Source organism: Polypterus senegalus, chromosome 11 (assembly GCF_016835505.1).
Source record: "Polypterus senegalus isolate Bchr_013 chromosome 11, ASM1683550v1, whole genome shotgun sequence".
Classification (NCBI taxonomy): Eukaryota; Metazoa; Chordata; class Cladistia; order Polypteriformes; family Polypteridae; genus Polypterus; species Polypterus senegalus.
In genome coordinates this window covers 107,249,778-107,275,887 of record NC_053164.1, presented here as the reverse complement: position 1 = coordinate 107,275,887, position 26,110 = coordinate 107,249,778, and the positions used below count along the sequence as shown (strand labels likewise).

Here is a 26,110-nt window from a genome sequence, read left to right as displayed (position 1 = left end):
TGTTCGGCAAGGCAGCTGAAGCGCTGCATTATGGGATCTGTAGTTTATTGTGTTACCAGCGCTTCATATACCCGGGCCATTAATAACAATAATACAGTATATAAAATGATCTCGCGGGCTGGATATAATTACACGCCGGGCGGATGTGGCCCGCCCTTGAGTTTGACACATATGGACTAAATAGAACTTGAAAAGATATATTTTTCAAATGTGATCGCGCAATTCAGATAGAGTTGACGCGCACTACAGCCTGCATGCCTCAATAAGTCATCCTCCCCTCGCTCTTACTTTTTTACCGTTCATCTAATGAATACACTGAGTATGGCTTTACCAAAACAATCATTGATGGCGAATAAAGTATCCATTATTCGAGTATGTAGATCGGGATATATATATACATATATATATATACCCGTATCGCAGCGGAGAAGTAGTGTGTTAAAAAGCTAGAAAAGAAAAGGGAACATTTTAAAAATAACGTAACATGACTGTCAATATACAGTATTTGTTTTGTGAGTGTTACTGAGTGTTGCTGTCATCAAGGATTTGATTATCATTATTTCTTTCAATCAGGTTTGTATTTGTAGGATGTGTTGTGTTCAAGTTACATTCCGTGTTTGTCAATCGTTGTAAAGATGACAGGTTTCATTCATCGATTCGTTTCTTACTGCATCAATAAACAGCTCGTCTTCTTCTTTATCCGAGACCTGACACACTGCATGCACGGGTTTTTTTTTTACACTGTCTTCCTTTAGCGGGACATTGACTTTTTCCACCGTGTGCTTTGTTTCCACAGTAGCTGCATTTATGAATATGCTTGTATGTATCAGGCGCTTCATATTTTTGCTGCCTTTTCAATTGTGTAATTCGGTTTTGTTCAGCTCTTTGGAACTGTTGCTTTTATCTGTGCACTCGTCAGTTCACGTGAGCGCTCGGTGTACATGCATCGAAGGTTCCCAGCTGTGCTGGTGCCATCTCGTGCTATGTCCATGGCTGTATTTAATGTTACCTTAGTCCTGGCACTTAAAACTTTCTCTCGCAGTTTCGCTGAGTTTGTGCCAAACACCACGCTGACCATCTCATCTTCCTCTGCATAAGCACAGTCCTTAACCCGTGAATATTTAGTGGGAGTTTGCTATTGGATTGCCGCTGACGGACGGCCTTATATGGGCAGGCACTAAATTACAAACGCCAGCGCAGCCTGTCTATGAACTTAATTTAAAGTGTAGGTTTACATCGTGCTTTGTTTCCGAAGTAGCAGAACTCATCAATATGGTTGTATATGTCACTCGCTCGCTTCTTATTGTTTCACTGCCTTCTCAATTATATAATGCATGTTTTCTTCAGCGCTTTTTGGAGGTCTTCCTGATTTTCTATGTACTGCGTGATTACGTGTGAGGCGTGATGATATCACACGAAACTCCGCCCCCACGGCGTTCAAGCTCATCTCCATTACAGTAAATGGAGAAAACAGCTTCCAGTTATGACCATTACGCGTAGAATTTCGAAATGAAACCTGCCCAACTTTTGTAAGGAAGCTGTAAGGAATGAACCTGCCAAATTTCAGCCTTCCACCCACACGGGAAGTTGGAGAATTAGTGATGAGTGAGTGAGTGAGTGAGTGAGTGAGTGAGTGAGGGCTTTGCCTTTTATTAGTATAGATCCTAACACGTCACCACAATACGGTCAGGTATATCTTCACTCTCTAGAATTCCAAGTTTTATTCACTCAGTTATATCCTCAAACCCACCCCATTTGGACAACTGTGTCTTTCAAGAATTGTTCAGTCATCAATAAATAATTATGCTGCGCCGCGGGTTGGCTAGTTCGTTTTATTTGTCAAAATATATGCTATATGGATAGGCAACTTTATATGTGAAAGTGACAGGGTGTATGCAAAATCCGGCCCTGCAATGCACTGGTGTCCCATCCAGGACCGCATTGTGCCAGGTACCTGATCCCGACAGAATAGTGTCTGGCCTCTGGCAGCTGGAGTATGTGAATTTTATGATCAGTGGTCTAAAGTATTATTTGTCAGTATTTGTCCAGTATTAATTGGCAACTTTAAATTAGTACGGAATGAGTTATTGTGGGGTTATCATTTATAAATGTTGATGAATTGACACCCCCTCCAGGGCTGAATCCTGCCTTTTGTACAGAGCTGCTAGGATTGATTCCAGATCACTGTAAAATTACAACTGGATTAAGAAGATTTAAAAATGATCAAACAAAACACAATAAACATTTATTTTTTAACACATCTTTCTATAAAAAGGTGCCTTACAAATATGAAGCTATAGTTTCAATTATTTACAGTTATACATGTCACATTCACAATAATGCACTAGTATCTAACGATACTAACTAAGTCAGAAGGAGGGACTGAATTTGTAAGTCTGTGTTGTACAGTTTATTGCCCAAAGCATCAGGCATAGTTTAATATGGTACTTCTGTAACCAAAAAATGAGAAACTGAACGAAGTGCTGACTTAGACTATTTGGATGAACTTACTTGAGCATGAGAATGCTCCATACTTTTTCTGACTGTTGTTGGACATTTCTACAGGGTAGTTCCGTTGGCTACTTCTGACTTTTGGCAAAAATAATCAAAAACATGGAAACTAACTATTTGTAGTAAGCTTTCTATTCTAAAATAAATCAATGCTAAAATTGAGCTTCACAGCCATACCTGCACTAAGACATTAGTATGGGAATTCCTGTATGTCAAGAATAGAGATGAGCGACCAGTGAAATCAAGGAAATGTTTTTAGAACTTTGGCAGATTATGTGCAAAGCATTGAACTGAAAGGGGAAGGAGGAACTGAACTAGCATTGTGTGGCTTATAATGGTGCATTGGTATTTTATTTGTCCCTGATTTCTAGGAATGAAAAAATTTGATCTGAGTGAGCTATGAAGCAGCAGTGCTAACCACTGTACCACCATGCCTCCAACAGCTAAAGACGCAAATGGAACTATAATCAATCAGGTTCGTATTTGGAGGATGTGTTGTGTTCAAGTTATATTCCATGTTTGTCAACCGTTGTAAAGATAACAGGTTTCTTTCATCGAAGTTTTCACTACCCAAATCGGTACTTGTGAATCTAAGATGTTTAACAGGCATTCTCGGTACAGTGATCCCTCGCTATATCGCGCTTTGACTTTCACGGCTTCACTCCATTGCGGATTTTAAATGTAAGCATATCTAAATATATATCACGGATTTTTCGCTGGTTCGCGGATTTCTGCGGACAATGGGTCTTTTAATTTATGGTACATGCTTCCTCAGTTTGTTTGCCCAGTTGATTTCATACAAGGGACGCTATTGGCGGATGGCTGAGAAGCTACCCAATTAGAGCACGTATTCAGTATTAAATAAAATTCCTCAATGATATACGTTATGCTTCCCGCGCGGTGCTTCGCACACTTCAAAGCTCTAACAGCCTGTATTGATTTTTGGTTGTTTGCTTTTCTCTGTCTCACTCACTCTCTCTGACATTCTCTGCTCCTGACAGAGGAGGTGTGAGCAGAGGGGCTGTTTGCACAGTGGCTGTTTGCTTAGAAGATACAGGCGCACCTCCAAAAAATGCTGAAAGACTACCTTCATATTTGATCCCTTCATTGCGGCCGCTTTATCGCTATGCTTCGCACAAATAAAAGCCCAACAGCCCTATTGATTTTTGATTGTTTACTTTTCTCTCTCTCTCTGACATTCTCTGCTACGAACACTCCTTTGAAGAGGAAGATATTATTGCATTCTTTTAATTGTGAGAAAGAACATCTCTGTCTTGTCATGGAGCACAGTTTAAACTTTTGACTAAAGGGTGTTATTTCATGTCTAGAGGGCTCTAATAATGTTAAAAAACATATTTAGAAGGTCGTAAACAGGTTTTCAATGCTCTAACTGCGAAAATATTAGATTTATAAATAAAGAATCCTATTTTGTGAAAATTCATTTATCTATCTGGAGCGGATTAACCACGATAAACAAGGGTTTACTGTATAACTGTGCGGAGAATATTTATAAACAGTGTGGGAGATTTTCTAAGGGCTTTAAATATATAAAAATAACTATACAAACATATGGTTTCTACTTCGCAGATTTTCACCTATCGCGGGGGGTTCTGGAACGCAATCCCCGTGATCGAGGAGGAATTACTGTATTAAGTTGTGGATTTGCCTGCGAATATTTAGCGGTAGCATTTCTATGAACTTAATTTAACCTTTCCCAGTCCTACAAAGTCAGTTCATGTGAGCGCTCGGAGTACATGCATCGAAACTTCTCAGCTGTGCTTGTGCTATCTCGTGCGATCTCGCGATGTCCACAGCTTTATTTAATGTTAGCTCAGACCTGGCACTTAAAAGTTTCTCCCACACTTTTGCTGAGTTTGTGCCAAACACTATTTTATCCCTGACCATCTCATCTTCGTTTGCATAAGCACAGTCCTTCATCAGCAATTTTAACTCCGCTACAAAGTGATGAAAAGTCTCGTTTATACCCTGCATCCTCACATTAAACTTGTATCTTGCGAATATCGTATTCGTTTTAGGCATGACAAACGCCAGCAGCAGCCTGTCTATGAACTTAATTTAAACTTTAGGTTTACACCGTGCTTTGTTTCCGCGGTAGCTGCACTTATGAATATGCTTGTATGTGTCACTCGCTTCATATTCTTTTGCTGCCTTCTCAATTATGTAATGCGTTTTTTGAACAGGTTTCATTCATCGAAGTGATCACTACCCAAATCGGTACTCATGAATTTAAGATGTTTAACAGGCATTCCTGGTATTAAGTTGTGGATTTGCCTGCTAATATTTAGCGGCAGCGTGTCTATGAACGTAATTTAGACTTAAGCTTTACACCTTGCTTTCCTATTGATATGTAAACAAAGGCTTGTTCAGCGTCAGAGGGTTTCCGCAGTAGCTGCACTTATGAATATGATAAGCACAGTTCTTCACCTGTGAATATTTAGCGGCAGCGTGTCTCCCTGACCATCTCATCTTCGTTTGCATAAGCACAGTCCTTCACCTGCGAATATCACCTGCGGCACTCAATTACGTGGGATGCAGGACGCAACTCCGCCTCACACGGCGACCGAGCTGCAGGCTATGGCCGTATATATGGACGAAAGTAGGTACTAGTTATGACCGTTACGCATAGAATTACGAAATGAAACCTGCCTAACTTTTGTAAGTAAGCTGTAAGGAATGAGCCTGCCAAATTTCAGCCTTCCACCTACACGGGAAGTTGGAGAATTAGTGATGAGTCAGTGAGTCAGTGAGTGAGTAAGTGAGTCAGTCAGTCAGTCAGTCAGTCAGTCAGTGAGGGCTTTACTTTTTATTAGTACAGTCGGACCTCTCTAAGTCGACCTTCAATAAGTCAAAAACCTCCCTATTTCGATTTGCTTGTTAGTCCCCGGCCGAATTCCTATAAAACCAATGTATTTAGATCTCCTCAACTTGAAAACTTTTGGGCTCCCAACCTCCGTTATTCGAATTTTCTATGGCCTTTGGGGTATTATTCTGAGGCTACATTTCAGAACACGTGGTCCAGAAAACCAAGAAAAGGGACGCAAAGTCTTATCTTAATGCATTCCACAAGGGATTAAGCGACTCTCTGAGGGTAGGACGTCTATTTTCAGACCACAAATGCCTGAAAACTAAAGGGAGTGGCTGGAATAATCTGCGTCCCTTCGGTGCTCCATGAGTTATAACCAACCGGGTGGCGTCTGGAGTTTCAAAATTGTCTCAGGAAAGACGTTTTTAACCCATTTTCCCTTCACCTTTGTCAGTCTCTTGTCAGGAGGAGCCTTGAATAGTGTTCGTGTCTGTGTGCTTCTCCATAGTCTTCCATACGGTATGTGCCCCGAAAATGGCAACTGGTAAGCGTAAGCTTAAAACGTTGTCAATCGCAGAAAAAGTTACGGTCATCAGAGCCGTCAAAAAGGGCAACAAGAAGAAAGTGGAAATTGCAAAGCAATTCGGCATTCCCACAAGTACACTCTCCACTTTTCTGAAAGAAAAAGAAAAGGTTTTGAAACTGTACAGTGAGAAGTCATGTGGCCATCAGAAGAGGTTGAGGGAATGTGAGTATCCCGTCATTGAACAATGTGTTTTGAAGTGGTTTGTGCAAGCGAGGGATAGGAATGTTCCTATTGACGGCAAGCTTTTGCAAGCAAAAGCAGAAGAATTTGCCAAAGAGTTGGGCCGATTTCGTACCCCCTTAGTTTGAGATGAAGTATGAAAAAATATGAGTTCATATGATAGTTCATAATACCCACGCAGCACTAAGTGCGCGTAAGAGAGGAAGTCATCTGTTTTAACAAGCAGCGTATTGCACTGATACGAAATAGCCTGCCCATTTAATTATTTAGGAATGGATAGACAAACTAAGATTTTATACAAATAATGTTTTTCATTTTTCTTCCTTAATGGATTCTGGCACCCCGAGCACCCCAAATCGGGAAGCGCTGATGTAACGGTATGTAGCCTCCATGTATACGTATAAAACGGCAATATAATAAACGGTTATACTGTATAATAATTAAGCCACAAAAATAATGTCCTTGATTAACCCGCGCCTATTACGCCGTTTTCCCTTACTCGTAAACTTCTTAAGTCAAATTTTTTTTCGGGTCCCTTTGAGTTCGATTTTGCGAGGTCCGACTGTATAGATAAAAAAACTGAGAAATCACATGTACATAAGTATTCACAGCCTTTGCTCAATACTTTGTCGATGCACCTTTGGCAGCAATTACAGCCACAAGTCTTGTTGAATATGATGCCACAAGCTTGGCACACCTATCCTTGGCCAGTTTCGCCCATTCCGCTTTGTAGCACCTCTCAAGCTCCATCAGGTTGGATGGGAAGTGTCGGTGCACAGCCATTTTAAGATCTCTCCAGAGATGTTCCATCGGATTCAAGTCTGGGCTCTGGCTGGGCCACTCAAGGACATTCACAGAGTTGTCCTGAAGCCACTCCTTTGATATCTTGGCTGTGTGCTTAGGGTTGTTGTCCTGCTGAAAGATGAACTGTCGCCCCAGTCTGAGATCAAGAGCGTTCTGGAGCAGGTTTTCATCCAGGATGTCTCTGTACATTGCTGCAGTCATCTTTCCCTTTATCCTGACTAGTCTCCCAGTTCCTGCCACTGAAAACATTCCAAAAGCATGATTCTGTCACCACCATGCTTCACTTTAGGGATGGTATTGGCCTGGTGATGAGCGGTGCCTGGTTTCCTCCAAACGTGACACCTGGCATTCACATCAAAGAGTTCAATCTTTGTCTCTTCGGACCAGAGAATTTTGTTTCTTATAGTCTGAGAGTCCTTCAGATGCCTTTTGGCAAACTCCAGGTGAGCTGCCATGTGCCTTTTACTAATGAGTGGTTTCTGTCTGGCCACTCTACCATACAGGCCTGATTGGTGGATTGCTGCAGAGATGGTTGTCCTTATGGAAGGTTCTCCTCTCTCCACAGAGGACCTCTGACAGAGTGACCATCAGGTTCTTGGTCACCTCCCTGACTAAGGCCCTTCTCCCCCGATCGCTCAATTTAGATGGCCGTCCAGCTCTAGGAAGAGTCCTGGTGGTTTCGAACTTCTTCCACTTACGGATGATGGAGGCCACTGTGCTCATTGGGACCTTCAAAGCAGCAGAAATTTTTCTGTAACCTTCCCCAGATTTGTGCCTCGAGACAATCCTGTCTCGGAGGTCTACAGACAATTCCTTTGACTTCATGCTTGGTTTGTGCTCTGACATGAACTGTCAACTGTGGGACCTTATATAGACAGGCAACTGAGCTCAATTTTGAGCTTCATGGCAAAGGCTGTGAATACTTATGTACATGTGCTTTCTCAATTTTTTTATTTTTAATAAATCTGCAAAAATCTCAAGTAAACTTTTTTCACGTTGTCATTACGGGGTGTTGTGTGTAGAATTCTGAGGAAAAGAATGAATATAATCCATTTTGGAATAAGGCTGTAACATAACAAAATGTGGAAAAAGTGAGGTACTATGAATACTTTCCGGATGCACTGTATCAGTATATTTCTTTAAACCTATTACACAAAGTATAACTAAATATTCTTATTGCTTTTTTCTCATGGCTGCAAAAATTCTGTTTCAAATTCCAAATTCCAACCTCAGACATAGCTGTGTGTAGTTTGTATGCTATCATCCATGTGGTATTCTGGTTTCCTGCTATGCAAGTTAGTTTGACTGGCAACTTTAATTCATCCTTTTATGAAGCAGTATGCGGGTTATTGTACCTTACTATATAGTCCAGCAATACATCCACTCCTGGATCCTGTCTTGCAGTCAAAATACTGTTCATAAAAGCTTAGAATTATTCTCCTTATTACACAAGAATCAGTAACTGGTTGTGTATATTTTTTTTATTTCTTTGAATAGGTGATTTCAGTGTCTGTAATTTGAAAACCTGTTTTTATTTTCAGAAAGCATACCATTTCCAGAGTTCTTGCCATTTTTTGTAAAAACTATGTCTTAGAATGTGTTCAATTAACCTATGTTCAAACTACCATCTTCTGTTTTGTTAATGTAATACCTTAGTCCTTTAATGTATATGTTTTATTTTGCATCTGTGTATTTCTATTTATCACAGACAAGTCTATAAATGCATTACTACAGGCTTCTGTAATGTCTACAGATCCTCAGTTCTACACACTATTGACTGAATTAATAATCTTAGTTAGTGATTGAATGCTATTTCCTCAAGATATGATCACAACAAGGGTCATAGGAACAATGGGCTATTCTACAAAAGGTGCAAAAACAATGGAAGTAAGGGAAACACTATTGGTGTAGCAGTATGGGTACTGTAACAATAGGTGTATTTTAAATCTACATTTGTGACAATGTTTGTGATGAATGGAGGGTAAGGTTTATTAATTAGCTGGAAGCTTTTTAAATTTTAAATGTATAGGTGATAATAACATTCAGTCATTACTAATTTATTGATAATGCCTACTTGGTTTCTCAGCAGAGTAAGTTTGTTAGACATTAGGTTTAGATGCTTGGATTTTGACTTGGTTTATGATGGTATGCTAAAATTACATGGAAAGCCTACTTTTTTAACTTGGCGCGTGGGTTTCCTCCGGGTGCTCCGGTTTCCTCCCACAGTCCAAAGACATGAAGATTAGGGGTACTGGCGAATCTAAATTGTCCCTAGTGTGTGCTTGGTGTGTGTGTGTGCCCTGCGATGGGCTGGCACCCTGCCCAGGGTTTGTTTCCTGCCTTGCGCCCTGTGTTTGTTGGCTGGGATTTGCTCCAGCAGACCCCCGTGACCCTGTGGTTAGGATATAGCGAGTTGGATAATAGATGGATGGATGGATGATGTTGCGAAGCTGATATGGCACCAATCACCGTTTGACAACATCTCTTTTAGAACTAAAGTTGAGAACTCAATCCATTTGAAGTAAGCAATAAATGTAACTGAAATGTCTAGGTAATTTATGTGATTCTTTGTTTTTTTATGAATTCAGGAACAGAAATAGCTTGCGTTTATGTGAAAAATCTAAATATTTTAATTTGTATACTTTTAGTTTGATACTATCTGAAAATCATGTTTTAGACTTTAAGAAAAGGTCTTCTTCAAGAGTAAACAACCAAACAAAACTACAAAACAAAAAAGAACAGAAGGTCAGACACAAGAGAAAAAGACTTGCTGTTTACAGAGATAAGTATGTATAAGGAATTTTAGAGCTAATTTTTGTGAACAATATTCAAGCAGTAACAACAACCTCTTTGTCTGTCTCTGTTTTATAACAGCACACTGCTCATCAGAACTTTTAACCAGCCTTTGAAAGTCATTTATTAAAAATGTCACTTATATTTAGCCACAGATTGAAGACCTCAGAATTAGACAAAGAAATACACCCATGTTCCTGCTTCCACTGTTGTGCTAAATATTCTCATTCTACGTGTCTATACAGCCACATGTATGATTTAAAAGTAAGGATGATGTTTTTTCTAATATTTTAATTTGTTTTTTTAATTCATTATCTGTTTTAATGGGTCTGTGTGTGTGTGTGTATGAAAGCTTACAATTGGGCATGAATACATTTTAGTGAGCAAATATTCCCTGCGAAAATACACAAGTCAGACTGTATGTTTCCAGATTCTCTTGAAATGTGTGAGAGATTCTTTTCCAGAGGTGAGAGATGAACTTGTCCTTAACTAATGCATCTGCTCACTCCTTCCAGACTACTTAAACTACCCACCCAGCAGTCCGTGCCAACTCATCACCAAAAATAATCAGCAGACTATGTGTCGCCATTCTTTACCCAAGTGTACAAAGTGAATGGTGTTCCCTTTAATCAAAACAGCGATGACCTTTGAACCAAGGTGTTTATGTAAGGATCTAAACATGTCTGAGAACATTTTAACATCGATAAAACATTTTTCTATGTTTGTTTTCCTTAAAATTAGTTTAGTTTACATTTTACATTATTTTCTGCTGCATTATTAAAGACACCTTTTTCCGCAATTGCTTTTAGGAACACTTTCCTGCTTCGATAATGTTACTACATAAAGAACAATTTGTGACACAGCAGTCATTATCTTGTTTAGAGGCAATGAGTTGTGGATGCTCCCTGTCTGAATGTTAAATTAAACATAAAGGAAAGACTTGTGTTGCACAATCACTCAACCATTTTCTTTTTATTGATTTCTAATTATGGCTTTCATCTCCAATCCCTCCAATGTCAAACATCTTAGCTAAAGACACATACTTTAATGTCAGACTTTGGCATTAAGCACATTTGGGAGCAACCATTTTCTCAAGTAAAATGACCACTGAAGTCTATAAGAAGGACCACAGAGGCAGTACTTGGTGCCAGTTAGGTAAGTCCTCTGAATAGCTGCTAGGTACATACAAATACATTATAGTGGACATTTAATCTCTCTACAATTCACAGTTACATTGACATAATCCACTTAACCACAAGCAATAAACTGGAAATTACCTAGCTGAAAACTTGTGAGTGTCATTTGATATCTTTGGAATCACCCAGAGGTCAGTTCTGGAATATGTGAAGACTTCCCCTGATCAAAAAGTTTGTTTTCAAGAATAATTCAGCATATATTGGAGAGTCCTTTCATAATTGAACTACACAGCACTTCATGTCTCAAAGGTTATCTTCTACTGTCATAGCATTGTTCATACTGTACACATGTTGGTCTAAACTGATGCATCCATCATTTTGCCTGGGAAGTACTGAGTCTACACAATGGCATCCAAAAAATGACGCAAATTACTTTTCTTATATGCAATCAGTATTCAACATCACTCTGTGGTCAGTTCCTAGAGGTGTTCCTGTTCCAGTTGCTTAGATTTAATAATGACTATAACAGGAGTCAAATTCTGGACTACTCTTTGTCTGTACTCTTTCATTAGGCCTATTTGCCACCCTCTGTGTAGTAGTAGACTCTAAACAACATAGTCGTAAGGTACCATGAAACGTGCAAGTTCCTCCAGAACAAACTCTTAATTCCCGAAGGTAAACTTAATTTCCACACACTACAGGCAGATTTATTTTCAAAATTTTTTGTTTAATCAGTATCAGTAGCCGTCCTCTGTAATCTTTTGTATTATCAACTGTAATATAGGCTACTCAGCATCACAACTTTAGCATCCATCCACCTAAAGCTGTGCATGTTTGAGCCTGACCACTATTTGGATGGTAGACCAGAAATGAAAGTTGGGTTGCTCCTGCAAAAATATTGGTGAGGCCATCAGGGGAGGCTTACCCGATGGTCTATATGTCAATCCCAATGTTGCAGAGCATCATGGGGTGCTAGGAAAATGTGATAACCCAATCAAAAGACATGTTTCTGAGAGTCACCAGCTGGTGTGATAGGCACCTCACAGCACAATATCTACAAGCACAGCTTCACAGTGGTTGAAAAAGGCAAGTCTCACTTTCTACTGTGAAGAGGAGTATTTGTCCAGTCTGAAGTAGTCCACAGCTGGTAAAAATGCCCTTTTTGTCTCTTAAAGAATGGTTGCCCTATTTTGTCCCTTAAGGAATAGCCTTCATACTGTAACTTGCCTTGTCAAACCTGTAGCACAAAGTCCATGAAACTATAGTTCTTGAAGCTATAGTGCTGTGCGGCACTTATCACACAAGCTAGTGACCCTCAGAAACTTGTCTTCTGATTGGGTTGTCACTTTGGGTCTGCCAGATCTCTTCCTATAACAATTTCTTCCAGTTTCCAATTGCCTTTGGATTGTCTATGACACTGTACTCACTTACACATAGATTTTTTTGCAGTTTCTCTAAATGAGAGGCTTACACTTCTAAGGCTAATAATTATCTGTCTCATTTGATTTGTTAATTGCCATTTTCTTGCCATTATCACTGTAATATTGTCCAAGTAGTACTTGTCCGAGGGCGTAGTAACACAGTCTGTTCCAACTATGCTTTAAGACAGACTGAGGTTTTTAAGTAATCAACAGAAGTTGGGACACGTGTGCAAATTGTTTGCTTCAAGTTGCAAGGCTTAATTTACTTTAACTGCGGCAGAACATCTGTAGGTTGTAACCTAATATTTCCTCTTTTCAGTTTTTGCTAACCTAATCTTTAAATTTAAACCTCTGTTAGTTTACTTTTTACCCTTTCTCCAGTTTAGATCATCATTACATTTCAACTGATTAAATTTGAAGCAAAACTGGAAAAACTGTGGTGTTCTAAAACTTTTGACCAGTAGTGTATTATTTACACCCTTCCTATAAAGCCAAAGCGAGTTTTATTGTCATCTCAGCCATATACAAGTATACACATAGGCGGAATTGCGAAGCTCAGGGTCCACAGTGTAACAACATGAAATGAAAATAATAAATTAAACATAATTAAAATTAGAATTAAAATTTAAAATTAAAGCACAGACAAGACAAGACATGGTGCAAATATAAACATTGATGCAATGTATGGTATTTGCAATCTAGATACATAAATATAGTCAATAGGTATGTAATATAATAAATAAATAAATAATAGATATAGATAATACAGCAATACTATAAAATAGATGAACAATGAAATTAAATATTTAGTTATTTTAATTGCAAAGCAACATTTTTAAGGATATCTAGAAAATTGTTTTGTGTAGATTAGTGGTCAAAATGGCTTATAAAAAGTAGATGAATGTGTTCAGTTTCAGTGTAAGTATTTGAATAAATTATTTATATATTTTGGGAATTCTTAAACTTGAATAATTAATAATGTTATATACAGCCCAGAAAAATAGGCACCACATAACAAAATATAATAAACTTTCATAGTGTGTGGCTTAGAAGTCTTTTGGAAGTATCAAACAAGTGACATACAGCTAACTTTCTTTCACCATTTTTCTTTGACATTTTGCCATCTATGAGAGTTTCCTGAAGCTTCCTCCTTTCCCCCTCAATATCTTTATAGTTGTCCAGTAACCTTTCTTTCCCAACAACCTTAGCATGATGGATTGGCAGGAGACAGTCTTCATTAAAATCCTTATAGATAGATGGATAGATACATAGATAGATGATAACATGGAGGAGGACAGTGACAGCAGTCTGTCGCTGAAGCTGCTCCTCTGTCTGGAGATGATCCTGTTCAGTGGCAGCATTGGATTCTCCATGATTGACAGGAGCCTGCTCAGTGCCATCACTCTGCCATGGATGTCAAACTGTTCAGCTCCGTGTCTACAATAGAGCCTGCCTTCCTCACCAGTTTGTCCAGGCATATGGCATCCCTCTTCTTTATGCTGCCTCCGCAGTATACCACCGTGTAGAAGAGGGCGCCTGCCACAACCATGTGATAGAACATCTGCAGCATCTTATTGCAGATGTTGAAGGACACCAGCCTTATAAGAAAGTATAGTCGGCTCTGTCCTTTCTTACACAGAGCATCAGTATTGGCAGTCCAGTCCAATTTATCATCCAGCTGCATTCCCAGGTATTTATAGGTCTGCACCCTCTGCATACAGTCACCTCTGATGATCACAGGGTCCATGAGGGGCCTGGGCCTCCTAAAATCCTTTGTTTTGCTGATGTTCAATTGTAGGTGGTTTGAGTCGCACCATTTAACAAAGTCCTTGATTAGTTTCCTATACTCCTCCTCCTGCCCACTCCTGATGCAGCCCACGATAGCTGTGTCGTCTGCAAAGTTTTGCACGTGGCAGGACTCCAAGTATTGGAAGTCCGATGTATATAGGCTGAACAGGACCAGAGAAAGTACAGTCCCCTGCGGTGCTCCTGTGTTGCTGACCACAATGTCAGATCTGCAGTTCCCGAGACGCACATACTTTGTACAGGTTTAGAATTTCTCAGAAAGGTGCTGTTGTATAAAACAGTGTGCACTGCCAGCCCAATACCCAGGCACATAGAGGAATTGATGAACCTTCTTCTTGAAAGCTCTTAAGGGTGCTCCTAGTTTATTCAGCCTTGCAAACTACTGCCAGTAGCAGAGGCTGTCAACAGCAGCCAAAAATAACCTGACTTTGTTGTTTACTAGGTTTCCACTTTTAAAAGGAACAGACAAAAAATGACTCCCTTAACTGCTTCTTTCACCAAATGATCAACAGGGACAATTGCTCTCTGCCGGGATGTTTCTGAGTCATCCTTAAATGGAAGAAGTCAGACTCTGGTCATAAAATAAATGCTCAAAAACTACAACCATAAATATCCTCTGGTGGTTACCTTTACAGACAACTCTGGTGTAGGATAAATGTAAGGACTGCAAAAGGATAAGTGTCTCTAATCTAAGATTCATCGTAAACACACTTTTAAAATCAGAGTTATATGCAAAACAATGGAGAAGTCATGAAACTTGGCAATCCTCCCGACTCCAAGACAGATAATGTGGATTTAGTTTTCCTGGCTTGAGATCAATAAAATCAAATCAGACCCCATGAGGTTCATCTCTATTTTGGATCTGGAAACCCTAACCTTGGGCTTCCCTCAGGAAGGTTACCTTGTGATGACAGGGACTTAATAATCTGATATTTTTATCTGGGCCTGCTAACTGCACTGTATGTAATATTAAAATGGCAAATACTGTTAATAAAGGATCCAAAATTAAGAAAAAGTATAATTTTGCAATGGCTTTAAAAATGACATTTTCTTCTAGTTATTGGACATTTACAAAGTTTGACTTAACCTGAAATTTTTAAGAAACAAATTAAATGCTAAAAAATTGGGTATTGTGGATTTCATTTTTCATATCATTTGTAATTTAGCACTGGCCTCATCAATGGATTTGTAGTTAATAATAATAAATTGAAATTGAAAAACAGTCAAAAACTGACATTTTTTACTACATGACACTGTGTTATCAAAGATATTACAAAGATTTCCTTATTTACCTTTAAAACTTTCATGCTATAGTAGAGTACAACTTTAATAGATTTATGGACAGTCTTTTATTTAATTCTGTATACCTATATAACCCAATTTCATTTTTTTCATTTTGTGCAGAAGAAACATCTTCCAATATGCCTTGTTTGTGTTGTTTTTTTAAAATCCACGAACTATCACACAATCATACTTTAGCAGTAATCTTAATATATAATATGCTACCGTGGCTGTCCATTTGTCTGTCCAGTATTTTAAATCACCTGTAGCTCGCAAACCGTTTGACCCATTGACCTGAAATTAGATACACATATACTACGTGTTGTCTACTATCCGCTTTCGGGGTGATGATTGACCTCCAAGGTTATTCCTCTTTTTATTTTTATTTTATTTTATTTTAGAATAAACTCTCGGCCGTGCGGCGCATGCTTATGGCCGCTGTTCTCATCCCTACCACCTTCGCCATCACTTCACCTACCTCTTCATATCTTAAATCATTCTTGAGGCAGATTGAAGACTTAAGTGCCAGCTTAAGTGAAAAATGAAAGAAAATGTACTAAGTAATTGCAACACAAACACTGACTTAATCAGTTTTAACATGAAACGATGCCGAAGAAAGAAGAGAAGAAGCGGGCCGCTAGGGAGGAGAAAAGAAGAGCTGCTCAGGAAGCAGGAAGCGCATCAACCTCTGAGCAAATGAATGCTAAACATACAGTGAAAGAGTATGAAAGCTCAAGTCAAGTGTATTCACTGCACGTTATCCTGCAGTGTGCCATTACTGGTGTATGATATAAGATGGACAAGCCAATAGTCTGTTTGGCTCGCTTTACCCAAACAGTAGGCTAGGTGGTGCTAGGAATGTCTTGTCCATTTCTTGCATGCATGAGTTCATTTCTAAAAGCACTTACCCAATTCATGGCTAGTTCTACAGCTGAAATCAAACAGATATAATGTATGTGTACATGTGTATCTCTTTATACTGTATTATACAATGGTTAGAAGTCAAAGTACATTGAGGTTTGGTTACAGGGTAGAGGAGTAGCAGGGACTTCATATGGTGCAGACAATCAAATCAGAACTTTGCTGCCAACCAATAATGACAAGAACTTGGTTAAATCCTGCTGGCAGGTTCTGCCTGCCAAATGCCTTGTGACTTCTGTTGCTCTGCAGGCTCCCCTCATGTGTAGCCAAAGTGATATAAACATGCACTGAACATTTTTTTAACTTTATCGACACAGTTTAGCATAATGTTTTGCAAAAAATATTTTTGGAGCTCTGTCCATGCTCACATTGTTTCATTTCAGTACTTCATAGCATCGCTTTGTTGTACTGGTGAGATAACACGTTTAATTAATATACCTCTCAATAGCAAATTAGTTACATTTTTGATAACCAATGTAATAGTTCATCAGCTGCTCAAAGTCAAATGATACAATTTGAATGAAAGAGTTTAATATGTCAATAAATTACTGTTGTGAGTTATTTGAGCTTTTTTTGTTGCTAAAGATAATGTGTTATTTTGATGCCATTTTAGAAGCTAGCTTTACTCTCTATTTATTTTTATTAAATATTAAAATATGAGGTGCATAACGGAGACCATGGAATATGCAAATTTATACTGGATTTAATGTACTAAAAATGAAACAAGGGACAGGGGCCTAAAGAAGTATATTATACAACGGGTTCACAAACATTACCTTAATTTAAAGTGATAATTAATTATATTGTTTCTTTATCAGAAATCCAACTTCTTGAGGAAGTATTGGAGACCTTTGTGTCCATCTGGATTACTACCAAAGAAGTCCCAAAAGAACTGAAGGAGAAGACAGTGAATGTGGAGGCTTTACTGTTAAATAGCTAAGCTCCAATAAAACATTGATTATCTCAAAATGAAAGTCAAAGTGTCATACAAGTGATTTAGTGAAGATTCCAGTTATTTTCAGAAACTGGAGATTGTTTTTGTTGTTGTTTTAAATGTGTTCTTGTGGTCAATAGACATCTAACTCCTATCAGTTTTAACACAGTTGTTTTAGACTTGAACAACTAAATTCTAATTTGCATCAATATAGAGTTTCTGTGTTCTCCCTCTGATTTGCTTAGCTGTAATTAGGATTGTGGAACAAACTGGTAATTTACAATTATTTACCGGCTCTTTGTATTTTATTGATTTAAATTCAATATAGGCAGTCAGATGTTACTCCTGCATTATTTTAGTAATCATTATATATAATACATTTGTCTGTCCAGGATTTTAAATCACCTGTAGCTCACAAACCATTTGATCTATTGACCTGAAATTTGCTGTACATATACTACGTGACGTCTACTATCTGTTTTCGGGGTGATGATTGACCTCCAAGGTTATTCTGCTTTTTATTTTTATTTTATTTTATTGTAGACTCAACTCTTGGCAGCAGCCAGCAGGGCGGTCAAGCAGTGCATGTGTATGGGCGCCGTTCTCATCCTTACCACCTTCGCCATGATTTCCCTTACCTCTTCAAATTTTAAATCATTCTTGTGGTAGATTGAAGACATAAGTGGCAGCTTAAGTGAAAAACTAAAGAAAACGTACTATGTAACTGCAACACAAACACTGACTTAATCAGTTTTAACATGAAAAGATGCTGATGGAAGAAGTGAAGAAGCAGGCCGCTAGGGTGGAGAAAAGAAGTGCTGCTCAGGAAGCAGGAAGCGCATCAAACTCTGAGCAAATGAATGATAAACGTACAGAGACAGAGTATAAAAACTAGCATTGCTCAAGTCAAGTGTATTCATTGCATGTTATCGTGCAGTGCAACGTTACTGGTTTTACATAATTGCTGATAAACTGTCAGAATAAGCCTGAGATTCTAGACAGTTACACGATCAAAGGCATACGTTTGGGTTTGACTGATTGAGTTTGTGTATGCTTTATGATGGATTATTCAAGGTTATTTACAGAGCTGACCTCTACTCTAGGATAAAATCCACTTCTCTCCAACCGAGCATTGGAGTAATACAGAAATATACTGTACACGGATACAGAGGGCGCATCCTTTTGTTCTCTTTATAGGTTTAAAATAACACAATATTTTAAAACTCCCTACATTAAATTAATGGGGGCAGTGGGCACAGTCTCAGAACCAGCCCAAGGTGAGATGGCACCTCAGCACTGAGCATGCACCAAGGACCAATTTACAGTTATTAATTAACCTGATGATGTAGGTGTGTTATTTTTTTTTTCTTTTGATGTGGGAAAATAAAAGTAAAGAAAATTCCATGCAGACAGGGGGAAGAATAAAACAGACCGTAAATCGAAAGTGATTAGGCATGAGATTCAGATCCAGGACCCTAGATCAGTGAAGCAGCAGTCCTAGTGCCATCTGTTAATCTCTATCTAGGCATTCTGAAATGTTTTTAAAACATTTTTATTTCAGTCAAATATGTACATATGATTATGTTGCACAGTAATTTGTGCAGACATTTCACTATGCAGGATCTCCCAGCAAACATACGCAGTGTCCCCCTGTGGGCAGACCATGGGCTGTGAGCTTTAGAAAACACAATTAAATACTGTGCTTGCCCAGTTTGAGGGCTGCTCCAAAGAGCCCCTTAGCAATGTTCCCCTAGTGACCCAAAAGGCTAATCACTCAGTAAGTCCCTCATTGGCTCAGTGATAGTTTGGTAACGCTGGCCAATGTAATCACAACAACAAAAACATTTATGAATATAGCACATTTTCATACAAGCAATGTAGCTCAAAGTGCTTTACAAGACGACAAAAAAATAGTTATATGAAATGAAAAACAAAAAAAAACAAGAAAACAAAACACTACCGTATAGTTTTCGAGTTTTTAATGTTGTCGCAAAGTAATGCAGTGAATTAGTATTTCCTATGAGTTTTCGATTATGATTATAAAAATAGCAATTTGAACAACTTCAAACAGTACTGCAGAATTTTTAATATATCGCTTTAATATATTTCGTGTTCAGGGTTGTAACACCAAAAAAAAAAAAAAACCTAGGACTAATACCAATAAATGCAAAGGCAATGTGCGTTTTGTAACAATAAACAGTTTAAAGTCACATTAGTATTGTGTTTTTTTTATTCCTTTTCTTATCAATTAATAACAGTGTAAATTGTAATTATTTCACATAATTTAATTGATAAAAAACTGAACATTAAAAAAAAAAAGTTTCAAGGAAAGGACCAGTAAGGGGTGGTGCACTGGTAACATTGGTGCTTCACAGAAAGAAGACCAGGGTTCACATCTCTGCATAGAGTTTGCATGTTTTCCCTTTGTTCATGCAGGTATACTCCAGGTTTTCTGGTTTCCACCCACCGTCCAAAATCATGCAGGTTAGGTGGACTGGTGGTGCTAAACTGGCCCTATGCTTTGTGTGTGAGTGTGTTTAACCTGTGATGGGGTTGTTCCTACCTGTGCCCACTGCTTGCTGGGGTAGGCTCCAGGTACCTGCAACCATACCCTGTATAAGCAGGTACAGAAAATGAATGGACAGACTAGCAAAGTTTGGATGTTTATCAGGTTCATGACCAAGTTTGGGCTTCCTGTCTATTTGCTCAGACTGGCCAAGTGTTTTGAGGCCAGTATTGCCCCGAAATGCAAATCCCAATTAGGCCAGCATTGGCTGCCCACAGAGGACAAATATATTTATCCACTTTGGGCTTATACTGGCCTAATAGTTTATTGGATAGTTTGTTTGTTTGCTGGGAATGTTGCACATAGCACATTACAATATAGAGTATTAAACTTCAGTTTTAATCAAAAAATACAATAAGATGCCCTGTGATTGTGAAGCTTGTGAGCAAAGAGCATTGCTTATCTTCTTGTCCATCCTAGCAATATAACATGGTTTTTTGTACACACCATCAGAATAATATTTAAAGAATAATTCTTAATTAATTAATAATGATCTTTAAAGTGCATTTAATTTGTGAGAAACATTCCAATTTTTAGAATAATGTGTAATTTACTAAACATATAGTTTAAGTTCAACATATTGTTAATGTAGGTGAAATAGATCGGTGTGTATTCTTATATCAATTTTATAAAAGGTGTAGCAGAGAACTGGAAAAGAAAATAATTGCTGTACATACAAGAACAATTATAAACTTTTATTGTAGCCTCAATTCTGCATTGATTCCAGTGAAATTTGGCCATCCCAATGCTGTTCCACTAGCAGCATTTACTTGAAATACTCGAAAAATGCAAGCAAAGGACAATCTTAAAATCTTTGTGCTTGTCTTTAAGAAAAAAATCACACTGATGCATTATGACTTTCTAAAGGTACAAATCTAGCTAATACAGGGTGGTCCAGATCTAATTATGCAATTATGAAAAGGTGATCACATTGCACCCGCTGTTCGACTGACAACCGTCTCCCTGCCATTTTGGAATGCAGGGCAGGTGCTGCCATCTATCGGCAACAAAAAGATTTTTTTGTGAATTGTCTATGTAATAAACTTAATAAGTTATAGCACAATGAAAATTGCATAATAAGATCTGGACCACCCTATAAGTCTTTATTCACTAATGCCACGTATGCCACATCCAACAGCTGTGAGGGCACAACAAAATACCCGCATTTGTCCAGATTAAAGATGTGTTAGTCATTTCACTTTCAAAAGCAGTGATTAAAGAATCATGTAGGCTGATGTGAAGAGGTACTGTAGATCTAGAGGTGTTTTTAATACATAATAATACACAGAAGTCAGGCGTCCATTGGAAAGCGGAGCCCCTGCCCCAAAATCAAAAAATGACTAAAAAATGATGTTCTGTGTTTGTATCTTTTATTGACTTACTAAACTTTTTTTTTTTTGTTTGCCACGTGCAAAAGTTCGCTGTTGACACTGCTATTGTGGGCTGCATCAGGTGTGGGCAGGAGGAGGAGTACAGGAAGCTAATCAAAGACTTTGTTAAATGGTGCGACTCAAACCACTTACACCTTAACACCAGCAAGACCAAGGAGCTGGTGATGGATTTTAGGAGGCCCAGGCCCCTCATGGACCCTGTGATCATCAGAGGTGACTGTGTGCAGAGGGTGCAGACCTATAAATATCTGGGAGTGCAGCTGGATGACAAATTGGACTGGACTGCCAATACTGATGCTCTATATAAGAAAGGTCAGAGCCGACTATACTTTCTGAGAAGGTTGGCATACTTCAACATCTGCAGTAAGATGCTGCAGATGTTCTACCAGACGGTTGTGGCGAGTGCCCTCTTCTACGCGGTGGTGTGCTGGGGTGGCAGCATAAAGATGAAAGACGCCTCACGCCTGGACAAACTTGTTAAGAAGGCAGGCTCTATTGTAGGAGTAAAGTTGGACAGTTTAACATCTGTGGCAGAGAGACGGGCACTAAGCAAACTCCTGTCAATCATGAATAATCCACTGCATCCACTTAACAGTGTCATCTCCAGGCAGAGGAGTAGCTTCAGTGACAGACTAAAGAGATCATTCCTCCCCCACACTATGCGACTCTTCAATTCCACCCGGGGGAGTAAATGCTAACATTAATTTTATTTTAATTTTTTAAATTTTTTTTAATTTTTATTACTATTTAATTTTAATATTGTTTCTTTGTATCAGTATACTGCTGCTGCATTATGTGAATTTCCCCTTGGGATTAATAAAGTATCTATCTATCTATCTATCTTTACTTCCTGTAAATTTAAAGCTAACTTCAACACTCCAATCTTATACATCCTTATGTAATTGTTGCTTGATTGTCAATTTCTCGGTCTGTGGTAAAAACAAAAAATTGTATTTGGTTCCGGAAGTTGCCTAGTTGTTTGCTCTACAGAAAACCGTGTTGTTTAGAAAGTCCATTAAATACAGTATGTTTATGTAAAGTGTGACATGAAATGACAGTATCTATCAGAAAGTGAAAAACAGTGCCAGAACAGTAACATACAGGACAGCTATATGTGCTTCTAGCATATCACTCTTTTTTAATTTGTGAATGTCTGTTGAGTGGTGTACTGGAAGCACATAATCAAAGAAAAGCAGCATCTTGTAGCTGTAGTAGTGTAGCATCAAACAAGAGCATTATCAAATACAATCAGCGAAAATTCATTCAGGCCACTTCCAGTAAAAGAGTCAAAAAATACTTATGATTCATTATAACTTACAAACATTGAAGTTCCAGTGATCCTAGTGATCAAACGTTTTGCACTGCAAAATATAAGTTTTTACAAAGTTGTTGACAGTACAAACAAAATAACAAAAACAAAATGATATGTACTATAATAATTTTTTCCTCATGAGTGCCATAAAAGCTAAGTTTAGTAAGAAACAAATATTGCATAATCATTTTTGTAATGTTAACACCTCAGGGGTTTGGAGTTACTGATTAGTACACTGTAAATATTTTAAAACAAATCAATGCACATACAGTATATTTATCTGCCAATATCAATTGATTGTTCCAATATGGAAGAATATTTTATGGGTAATTGTTGTAGTGCATTCAGACTTTCAGTAATACTGCATTTAATCATTGAATCTCTATAAAAATATTTTGTGTAATATGAAAATACTGTATTATATTCCATCCATCTATCCATTATCCAACCCGCTATATCCTAACCACAGGGTCACGGGGGTCTGCTGGAGCCAATCCCAGCCAACACAGGGCGCAAGGCAGGAAACAAACCCTGGACAGGGCACCAGCCTACCGCAGCTGTATTATCATGTTTTCTCTAATATTTCTGATCCACATTACCAAGTATTTTGTACTTTCGGGATGTAATGTGAAAAATAACCCTAAACCCTTTAATATATATTAGTAAATAAAACAATGCTATAAACTGTTTTTGACATTCTACATTTAGTTAAATAAAATGTCTACTAAGCCAGTTTAGGCAGCTAATCTAATGTTAATGATGATAGAATATTATTTTTTTACTGCAGATATTTTACTGATATTAACAGTTCAGTGGTCTATGGTGCTGTTTTTGGAAGTCTGAATGATTGGCAACTGAGTTGACTGATAATTAATAACTGAATTATAGATACTGTTTTATTTTTGTAATATGAAATACATATTGCATTCAAAATGTAATGTACATTACAAAGTCCTTATCTTGTCTATTCTTTTTCTGCTCATAGGACCCTGGTCTGCTCAAAGGTCTGCTCATAGGGCCCTGTGACTTTTAACTCCACTGCTGCTGATGTGCATCTAGAAATAAAATGCACACTCTTTATTATCCACTCATTCATCGAACAACTAAAAGATTTAAGTAAAACATGATAAATGATAAAAAGAATTGTACATGATGGTACAACATGAAATATGACGTCAAACTCTACATACCACCACCACCTACTCAAAGCATCATGATGCACCAACATTGATGGACTGAAAGCCAGAAGTCTACGTGACCATCATCATCAAGTCCTTCCATGAAAACCCTAAATACAAAGAGGACTGTTTGACTTATGTTAGGTAGATTGCCCAGAGGGGACTGGGCGGTCTCTTGGTCTGGAACCCCTACAGATTTTATTTATTCTCCAGCCTTTGGAGTTTTTTTTTTTGTTTTTTCTGTCCACCCTGGCCATCGGACCTTACTCTTATTCTATGTTAATTAATGTTGACTTATGTTTATTTTTTATTGTGTCTTCTATTTTTCTATTCTTCATTTTGTAAAGCACTTTGAGCTACATTTTTTTGTATGAATATGTGCTATATAAATAAATGTTGATTGATTGATTGATTGATACCGTTTTTGGAACCGCAGGCCTCAAACAGGCATTAGTCCTTTCATGGTTATATTATTGTCAAAACTCAGGCTTTCAAAATTTACTTAAAGAAGAATGAGAGAATTCAAAAGCACCATACACAAAATTAAAAGAAGGAACTTTAATTCACCAGCTATCACCTTACTGGAATAATTCTCTACACTTACTGCCTCAGTAAACCAACACCAAGAAAGTTGGAAGTGGTACCAGGATAACAATAGTTTTAAAAAGAAAAACAAAACAGTGGAAGCTGTACCTATCAATCCATATGGGTTCTCATTTTGCTTATAGGCACAAATCATACAGAGGAAAGACTGAGCATTGTTTATCACAAAGTGAAGGTGACTGGATAAAGTAAGCTTGTACATTTTTTATGAAGACACAATAGAAAATCTGCAAAGTGAATAACATTTTAGCAGAGAATTTTCAGTTTCCATGGGAGACATTCTACCTGAGAAACAGAAGGAGCTGCTGCTAAGCCTAATCAAAAGAGTTAAAGCATTTCCCTTATTCAAAGGAAACAATTACATATATAAAAAAGAATAATCACTAAATCCAATTTAAAATTTCATACAAGTCCTTATAGAACTATATAAAATCATCATTAACAGACTAAATAAATGCTTGAGAAGAGCAATATCAGAAAATGAGAACTATGGAGCCAAATGTTTCATTACTTGAAGATAGTATACACTTTTGCATCTAATTTAAATAATAAAAAAAAAGTCTGAATTGATGGATTTATCTAAGGCTACAGATATAGAAGTATAAAGAAAACCGTATACTGTACAAATGGCATACTGTATATCAATGCATCTGATTGGTTTAAATACTAGAGACGTACAAGAACAACTGTTGGACTGTAAGAATATTATTTTCTTGGCACCTGATTTATTGTTTAAGTTCACAAAAATCCCCTTTGCACATCAGGGTATGCCTTTAACAAGTCAGCATATAATAAAGAAAGTCTTGAAACCCTGTTATAAATATTCACTGGCATACCTGGATGATGTTTTCATTTTCACTAATGACTGGGAATCTCATCCTTTGCATCTTAGTGCAGTCTTGGATGTTTAAGAAATGCTGGTTTAAATGTAACCTCTAAAAAATTGTAAACAGGAATGTCAGGTTTGTTATCTTCAATACTCAATTAGAAAATAACTCATCAAGAGTTAAAAAGTTCTCACATTTCTCCTACCAAAATCACAAAAATAGGTACATGCTTTCTTGGAACTTACAATTATATAATAAGCATTTTATTCTAGTTTTCAAGGGACATATGGTATGCCTGTCTGATTTTCTAATGAGTTCAGTTCACCACATTACTATTTGAATCCCTGGTTGTCAGCTTTCATTTTTATATTCTTACATTCTACACTAAGCAAGCCTTATTTTTTAATAGATTGTATACTGAAAACAAATAACTTACAATTTTAACTGTTATTGTAACTTCATTCATAGCTGGTATAGAACACCTGATCACATAATTGAGTCGAAAACCTTTAACCCATGAAAAAATATTGCTTCATGGTTGAGAAGTCATGCTTAGCATTCAAATTAGGTGCCAAAGCACTTCTGTTTGTGGAATCATGAAATTAAATCGCAATATTATGAAATGGCTCTGTAGGAGTAAAGATTCTAATTCTATTCTCACTAATTGGCTACTTTCCTTTCAGATGTAACTGGTGTGTACATCTCATGAAAAGAATTGTCTCTTTTTAACATTTTTTGACCAAAGGATATGTGACTAGGGCGGCACGGTGGCGCAGTGGGTAGCACTGCTGCATCTCAGTTAGGAGACCTGGGTTCGCTTCCTGGGTCATCCCTGCGTGGAGACTGCATGTTCTCCATGTGGGTTTCCTCTGGTTTCCTCCCACAGTCCAAAGATATGCAGGTTATGTGCATTGGCGATTCTAAGTTGTCCCTGCTGTGTGCTTGGTGTGTGTGTGTGCCCTGTGGTGGGCTGGCGCCCTGCCCAGGGTTTGTTTCCTGCCTTGCATCCTTTGTTAGCCAGCAGACCTCTGTGACC

At 37.9% G+C, this 26,110-nt stretch overlaps 1 long non-coding RNA gene across 1 annotated transcript in view; it reads right to left on the bottom strand.

Moving 5' to 3' along the window:
- The window catches only part of LOC120539422, a 43,632-nt gene that overhangs the window by 9,379 nt on the left and 8,143 nt on the right, over nucleotides 1–26,110 (bottom strand). Inside the window, exon 3 of the long non-coding RNA XR_005635614.1 lies at nucleotides 25,084–25,182. This is a non-coding gene — a long non-coding RNA (uncharacterized LOC120539422). The remainder of the gene's footprint in view (nucleotides 1–25,083; nucleotides 25,183–26,110) is intronic.